The 8,758-nt window shown below is 37.3% G+C and overlaps 1 long non-coding RNA gene across 1 annotated transcript; it reads right to left on the minus strand.

Moving 5' to 3' along the window:
- Positions 1 to 518: 518 nt before the first annotated feature.
- On the minus strand, positions 519 to 6,181 carry LOC135299980 (uncharacterized). The gene is made up of 3 exons (XR_010361830.1): positions 6,090 to 6,181; positions 4,791 to 4,905; positions 519 to 2,104 (listed from the first exon to the last, which is right to left on the minus strand). It is a non-coding gene; the product is annotated as an uncharacterized LOC135299980 (long non-coding RNA).
- Between the last annotated feature and the right edge of the window lie 2,577 nt (positions 6,182 to 8,758).

Genomic DNA, 8,758 nt, shown 5'->3' on the forward strand with positions numbered 1-8,758 from the left:
TGCTCCTGGCACCTCTATAATGCAGAGGTTCTGTGTACCAAAGTGAGAGAGATCTAATTGCACATGGAATAATATTCTCTTCTGAGCATCAAACGAAAAATTATCTTAGCAAGCCTGACTGAACCAGAAGGATTACCAAGTGCTACCATACCCTGACTCAGAGCATTAAAAAGTTAGACTCACTAAGCCATGGATATGGATTCTTCTGTACTTCGACTCAATTGACTTCACAAAAATCACATCAGGAAATTTAGTTTTCTATTAGGTTTTCTTTGTCTGGGTCAGTAAACTATTATTAGCCAGCTGGACTAAGATTAAAAGTATTGGGAAAATGGAAAATACTGAAAGAAAGCATGCAGTACCCTTCAAAATACTGTATAATATCTTCAATACAATAAGGAAGTTTAGACAGATTAATAGGGAATACTGAAAGGTAAACAGTACTGGCAAAAACAGAGATCTGAAATAAGCAGCAAATTCTAGTGAAACTTTCTCAAAAGCTCACTTGTTTTAACACACATTGTTTTAAAACAAAACACTAAGGAGACCTGTAGCTCCTCAACATGATTAACTACTGTAAAAGTGTTTATATATTTAAATTTAATCAGTGTATGAGAAAGTTCATATACATGAAAGAAATATCCTACCATCCCTTTCAGAGACATATAATAATTGTCTCAAAACTCACAAGCACTTTTCCTGTGCTAGAAATATAATGCATATGAAAATAATTAAATTATCAATGAAAAATTCAAGGTATTAACAATCAAAAAATTTCAAGTTGATATAATATTTATCTTTGTTTTAAAATCAAGTTACTTTTTTAAAAAAATTCTGTTCCTACCCACTACACCAGAAATATCATATCTATAGTGCCAGCAAAATGATGCAATTTGTATCACAGATCACTTTTTTCTGGTTGCAGAAATGGATTTCAAAATGCTGTAAACTAAATGCTGTCAACAAATTGCCAGATAAAATAAAGCAGTTGACAGACATTGTATCAATAAATGGTCACAGATTTTGAAGACTTAAAAATTAACTGCAGCTCATAGACATAATTTAGTGTAAGATTTTAATTGCCATATGTTTCCACCAGCAGACTTCACTTTGAAAATAGATTTCTTCATCACATTGATTTCACAGTTACAATCAACAGTGTTGAACATATTAATATATTCAACTACTCATATTGAAAATATCAACAATCAATAAAACCTAATTTCATCTTTGTGAGCAATAAAATTCATACTCTCTTTTCCCAGTTCAGGAACTGATTTTGATGTCAGAGATCACATTCTGCATTTCCTTAGTAGTTTTTAATGCAATTTGATCCCAAATATGATAATCCTTTTAAATTCCCTTACAGCAATCTGTTCCTCTTACTCTGCACAGAAAGAACAAGCCAGCTGTTTAAATGCTTAACACTAAAGCTCTGTGGAAGATAAATATTCAGTTTTGTGGCAAGTTTTGAGGTTTTCCCTTTGCTTTTGATCCACATCAATGCAAAGAAATAACTTGAAATATAGTATCAAATGTGTGCTAAAATGTCTTTAAAGAAGTGAACTATCAAATTTGCCCTTATTTTTCCCCCTTTTTTCTTTTCTCTTTACTCTTTTTCCATTTTTTCCAACACATAAAGCTACCGGAAAGCTCAGGAATTAAAAAAATTCCTTTGTGTAAATTTTACCGATGTCATATTGCTGTGCAATATCACATTCAATAAACCCACTTTTCAATACAATTTCACTTAAACAGAAGGTTTCCAGTTATCTCTTCTTATTACTGTGCATGTCATCACACAGAAAAGCATTATGGCTTATTGCAGGGAGCATTATGGCAAAAACGTGGGGTGCACAAAAATTCCAAAGTAAAGAGCCCTCCATTAGCCCGTTTGCTCCAATGCCTTTCACGATGCTGTACACAGGACCACGTGCAGCTCTGCAGTGACAAAAACGTCTGAGTCATCATTCAGCTGCTATCTAGAAACTTTTGCAAAACAGCATCTGTGTTTACACAAGCAGACGTTCCCAATTCATCTGTAGATCCGGCACGTGGCAGTGATCTCTCTGCAGTCGGGTCCTCCTCTGTGCGAGCACTGCATCTGCCAGACCAAGTGCATATAAAAATAAGTCATATTGGGCTACAGATACTTTCCCAACTTTCAAAACACTGCTAACTCTCTAACATGATCTTCAGATGGAAAATGTTAACAAAACTCTTTTTTCAGACATGAAATTCCCGGCTCCAAACCAAGGATATTCATAGCTTTTTCCTGAGCCAACACAAATTCCCAAGTCTTATGCACAAAATGGAACCCATATTTTCAAAATTCTACATTATCTAACAGCATAATACAATGTAGGTCTCCTTCTTGAACCACACAACACAGATGCTTACATGCTTTACATTGTCACTTGCTCTGTTAAACATGATATTGAACAAAAATAAACGTCTTGGGACTAAAATAATTTATTCAGCTGCTGTTAACCTCTCATCATTTTGAGAACCAGACTTAAGCTTTTCTGAATCCATAGCTTGTCTTCTACCCTTTAATTTTGAAAGTGACTCTTAATTTGCAGATCTTTGTTCCATGTTCCAGATGGTCTTTTCTTCTGTCATCTTTCTTTCTTTAGCCTATGATCTTACCTCTAGACATGGTAGGTACAGATAACACTAAACTACTGCCCCTTGCTCTAATTATTGGCTGCTATCTGGTCTTCCTTTTGACTGTCATATGTACTTGTCTCCATTGGTTTTGATATTTGCTCATTTATACTGCAAAAACAGCTTCTGTCCTGACATGGAACCTCGTGCACACCTCATTTCTGAGCCTGATCATGGACCTCTCTCATTCCTAGTTTGGTCATAACACAAGTAAAAGAACAGAAATTGTTACCTTGCACTAAGATATTATTCTAAGTAATCTCTCTCCCCAAATACTGAGATTTTTTGGTGGTAAACAATGTTTCCATTTTCCTCTTTTCTTTAAATAGTATAATCTATTCTTTGAAGCTCTCAAAAAAAGCTATGACTACAAATTAGCTCAGAGATTTCAGTGCTAGCTATTTGATTTTTCTTAATACTCAGACTGCATTATGTTATTTCAATGCTTAAAACAAGGGATGTATATTACATTCATCTCTCTCCTTCTGCACTAAAAATCATGCTCTGTCTCATGGCTACCAGTTGAAATGTTAGACTGCAAAATTCTTTTTATTTTCCAGCTAAACATATATTTAAATATTGCATGAACGTGGCCCCTTTCCAGGACACATATTATTAAAGCCAGCTGTAAAGTAATTATTGAACATGCTAAAAATGGCTTTTGAAAGTAGAACAATGTGAGTTTTGTCCAATTCTGATTCACACACTGAGCTTTGACTAAATACTTCATTCCAAGAACTCACTCTCTTATGAAATGTAGTCTAAACATCTTCAGAAACATAATTTCTGAGAAATATGAGAATCTAGGTCAAGGACTGATCGTAGCAGAATTTGCTAACATGAAGGAGTATGTTTTTCCTAAATAAAAAACATGCTTTCACACACCAATGGAGACAAAATAATGAAGAAAGCACAGGCAAAATAATTTAAGAATAAAAATGTTTCATGTAAAATTCAAACTATATTGCATATATTATTTCTTTCTACAGAAATAAAGAGCTTTGTTTCATTGGAATTTGTAATCTAGTGACATTCTGACAGACATGTTTCATATTTCTGATGAATTTCCCAGCATTTATTTTTTTGGGCTCCTTTTGATGTATATTTTTATACCTTATGAACTTCTCACATGCATTTGTATGAATATGAAGCTTTTTTTAAAGCATAAATGATAAATAATTCTCTTCAGGAGGAGCATGGCCTAATTTTGAGTTCTTTATGATTACTCATATATTTTCTAAAAAATAAAATTCATACCTCTAGCAATAAGATTCTAATTGGTTCTGCATTTGCATACCAATAGATAAAAGTATTTAAAATCCTACAGATATCTACTGCTGGCTACATGCAACCCAGACACTGCCTGTTAAAAAGTGATTAGAAATTAATATAACTATTCCATGTATTCACAGCTTGACATCTGTAATACGTAAAGAGTGATCAGTCTTAAAGGGGCCATGGTTGTGAATGCTGTGCTTAATTAATGCCCTAGGGAAAGAGAAAAAAAGGAGGGGGAAAAGTACTGTAGCTGATTTTTTTCTGAATTTGTAGTGATGTTAAACATTGCATGCCAGTTTTAATTGCATGTATTCATCTAGCTAACACAGTGTCTTACAGAGAGCAAATGGTGTTGTCTGTCTTCAGGAGATGAGTATTTTGAAGTGAATTTGGGAGTGCACAGTAGATATCTATTTTATTCTTGCTATTATTATGTGCTAGGCCTGCTACCACAAGCACCCAAGCTGCTCCTTGTATGCAGGACAACTTCTCACACAGGATACCCAGAATTCTTTTTTATCTGTAGTGATGTCTTTAGGTTTGTGAGGAGAAGGATCCCATGCAGCAGCAATCTGTACAAGCCATACCAATAATTTATATTGAGACTATCTCTTCCTTTTTTTTTCCTAAATACTACTGATATGTGTGAGGGTACAAAATTATTTTTGGTATGAAGACATTACATGCAACAGATGCATTTAGAAAGAGCAAATACCTGAGCAAATTAGAGTCAAAGACAGAAATACCCCAAACAGAAAATCTTGTATTGTAGGAGGAGATCTGAGCATCACTACAGCAGTTAAAAAATAATAAAAAATTTTAAAAAAAAGAAAATGCTACTATACCTTGAAAATGTGCATCAGTACAGCAGAAAACACCTTCTTACACATGCCACAAGTGTGTGCATGTGTAAGAATGCAGCAGTCCTGGGTCCGGCTCTGCTTAGACTGAAAGTTGTAGCTGAAGGAACACAAGATCAGGACAAGAACAGGCTTACATTCTACCTACCCAGCTGTGGCTGCTGTTTGGTAACCAACAGAGAAGAAGCTCCAGCTAAAATTGACTTAGCTGTAAGCCAGTCCTCAAGCAGTGAGCACTTTAGGAGAAACAGTCTAGATGAATGTCAATAAAATAAACCCAAGAGATCAGGAAACACAGTGTTTCAGCTGTTTCTCTCCTTAGCACAAACGAAATGGCTATGAAGGCTGGACTTCATTGCTTGTTATTTTTTCAGTGCTCAACTACCAATTAAGACTTGAAGAGAACATGAATAACAAAGACCTTTTTGCCTGACTGAGATCTTATTTCATTGAAACAGAAATCTGGGAAGACATAAAATAACTATTTGTGTGTGCATCAGTGAAAATTTCCATGCTGTCAGTACAGTGATATTATCTCAATCTGCACATACAAGAAGAGTAGCATACACTAAAACTCAGACTGAAGTGTTACGTTATTTAATCTTTGCCATCTAACTGTGAACAATGTGAACACACAGATACCTGCAGATGGGAAAGAACCAGGGGCAAAAAAATGCAAGGGGATGAGCACAACCCAAAGAGATCCCACCTGACTTACATCAGGGCACAAAGATGCTGAGGCTTGTCCAGCTCTGCCCAGCACCTTGGCCATGGTGCCAAGGGCAGGGCTCTGCCATTCCCACCTAAATTTTTACTACAATTTTCCCATCTGCAAACCCAGACAGCAGCAAGTCCCTGGCCCCACACAGCCCCAGGCAGGGCCCTGTGCTGCCAGCTCTGGTTCTGGCAGAGCAGCCACCCAGGACAGTCCTGTCCTTCCCAGCAGGACAGCCTGGGGCAGGCAGAGCTCCAGGGGAGCAGCCAGGGGCCATGGAGGGCTGGGCAGCTAGGACAGGAGTTGCCCAAGGCCAAAATCAAGGGGGAAGGAGCCAATGCAGTCTTGGGGATGCCTAGTGCCTCAGCCCATGGCCATCAGCACCAGGACGCCACAGGGCTCCGGGCCTAGAGAGGAGGGACACATGGCGCATTACAAATGGCAGCACTGTGGACACTGAGGCGTGAGGTGGGAAGGCCTTGAAGGAGATGTCCTTCCTCAGCTGACATCCTCCACATGGATGTCTGGGCCAAAACACCCACTTAGGCACTCAGCAGGGCAGTGGGCACCTGTGGAGGACACACTTCGTGACAACAAGTAGATCTTCTGGTCAATCTGTGGGCAAGTCTAGCAGCTCAGCAGGGAGCAAGGCCCGGTGTCGTGAATGAAGAGTGTGACTTTTATGCAGATGCAGTGGCTGATTGTATTTAAAGGTTGCCTTCCACATCCATGTTTTTAGGCAGCACTTCATGGCATCCCATGCCTTTTGATGGCTTTCACTTGTGCAATGTTTTTTGATTTTTTTTTTCCAGGGTCCATGCCATGTCTCTCATATCTTCCCCTCAAAGTTCTGTCTTCCTCCTTGATTTTTTCCCCTGCTTTTTCAGCATCTATCAGATGAGGTTTGGCATGTTTTGGTCCTTTGCACTGCAGCTCATTTCCTCCCAGACCATTTTCTTGTAGTCACAAAATGTCCCAACTTTTTGGGTTTTTTTGGGGTTTTTTTCAATTGCATTTCATTTCATCATATCTCTTTTCCAGAGTGTTTGTAAGTCTTTCTTTTCTGTTTTGCAAGATTTGGTTTCCCTTCCCGAAAGGAAATGAAATTTCCTTTTGGGAAGGGAAACCAAATCTTGCTATTTCAGTCAGGATCCATGTCAAGTAGATTTGTCTTTTACCTCTAGTTTTAAAATGGTTGCATCTGAGCACCATTTAGTTTTATGAAATGCTGCAGTGTTGGTCTTGGTCCTCCTCTCTGTTTACATTGTCACTCATTACAGCAATTGTACGTAAGTTTGTTTTCCATCTTGAGATTTTATTTACACATCTGAAGGAAGTTCAATCTTTCTGACTCTTTTAAACTAGTTTCAGATTTCTGTTGCAGGAGTAACACAAGGATAGCATGAGGTAACACTCAGTTTCAGGCAAAATATCTGAGTCAGAGCAGCAGACAAAATACCTGCGTCCGTCTTCACCAAGGCTCCCTCCCACATGCTGCAGCCTGCATTGAGCTCCCTGGTACTGCAGATTCGCTCATTGTCTCCGTAAGCTGCACTTGTATCTCCGCTGCAGTACAAAAATATCTCTCAAGTCCCCTTTCAGAAACCATCTGCTTCCTGCAGTGGAGAAGTAATACTTGGGACCAGCTATTTTCACTCTGTGATGACTACTTCAGTTATCAGGCGGCTGTAGCCATCTTATCAAAAAAGGTAGACTTTTTGTCCAATTTCTCATTCACTAAGGCCTACCCATAGACCCTGACATCTGCAGAGAGTCATGTGATTCATTCAAACTCTAAAGCTGATAGTCACTCAAAATAATCAAAGAATGCTTTTTGTGGCAGGAGGAAAAGGATTCCAGACCATGTCACTTCAAGATATTTGAAGCCTGATAATCTTAGGGCTTATCAACTGACAATTAACTCTGATATAATGAATTTATATTGGCCACCTAGATCTGGCAGTTTCCCTCATATATCAATAACAAAACAATGTCTCTGTAGCATTCGAAGAAAGGGAGACTTATCAATGTAGGCAGGAAAAAATGTTTTGACAGCCAATTAGAAAATAGAGCAGATATTTGCATTTAATTTCTGAAAGTCTCAGCTGATGTCACCCTTCAAACTATTCTAACAGTAGCAATAATATATGTAAGTATAAAGTACAATTAATCCTTTTCCATAATCATATTAAATTCTTTCTGAATTAAATATTGTTCTGTGTTAGAAATTAATAACTTTTCAGCATCTTTTTTTTTTAGGTAGATTTCCTCCTTTACTCACCAGGAGACGTGCTACCTTGCATAGAGATACTTCATCAGGAAATGGCAAAGCCTCACCAAAGTCCTGCTTTTTCTTTTTCAGTGAGGCTTAATAGAAAAACAGCAAAAAGAAAAAGAACATAATAGAAACAGTATATATTTTCTCTGTGGGGCCTGCAAAATGGAATGTAATGCCTGAAATTCCATAGATTTTTTTAAAACTCTCTACGAAAAAGCATTATGACACCTGTGATATTGTACTTAGTCTAAGAAAATTATGAATACTTTTCTTAAGAGGCCATTTTATTTCTAAGAGTTTTTCTACAATTCCTAATGCAGCACTGGCTGACCATTCATAAGAAGAAGGAAACCATTCCAAATCTGCAGAATCTGTCTTTTCCCCTATGCAACCATTGTGTTCTCCAGGCTAAAAAAAATAGGAAAAGCAACTATACCACTGAGATTCAGAGTCAGGCTCTTTGACTCAAAATCCTTATTAGAAAACATAGGCTAATAGCACTTCCTAGAGACCTTGGGAGATGAGCTAGGATTTGTACAGCAGCTGTGTATCAGTAATGGACCCTATTCACCCTCTGTCATACCAACCAGTATCTCAAAAGAGCAATATAGTGATTGTGGGCTATACGTGTAGCCTTTTAAATGCTACAGTTATTGCTTTCCTGCATTCTTCTGAGGCATAAACTTCTCTTTCTTGATGCTTCATTGACTTTCAGGTCCAAAAATACAAGAATCTGGGATGGCATAACATAACTAAGTATGGTACAACAGATATCTATGCTGCAAAACTCTGGTTTTTTAGATAAAAACAGTTAAATAATTGATTTTTTAAATTTAAAGTTCTAAAGGAAAACAATCTTATTTTCAGTGCATAAAAATTTTCTTTAAATAAAAATAATTTTAAAAATCAGAAAAAGAAGTAATTTTTAAAGGATGAAATAGCATTTAGCTTTGAGCATCT

The sequence above is a fragment of the Passer domesticus genome, chromosome 4, assembly GCF_036417665.1.
Source record: "Passer domesticus isolate bPasDom1 chromosome 4, bPasDom1.hap1, whole genome shotgun sequence".
Classification (NCBI taxonomy): Eukaryota; Metazoa; Chordata; class Aves; order Passeriformes; family Passeridae; genus Passer; species Passer domesticus.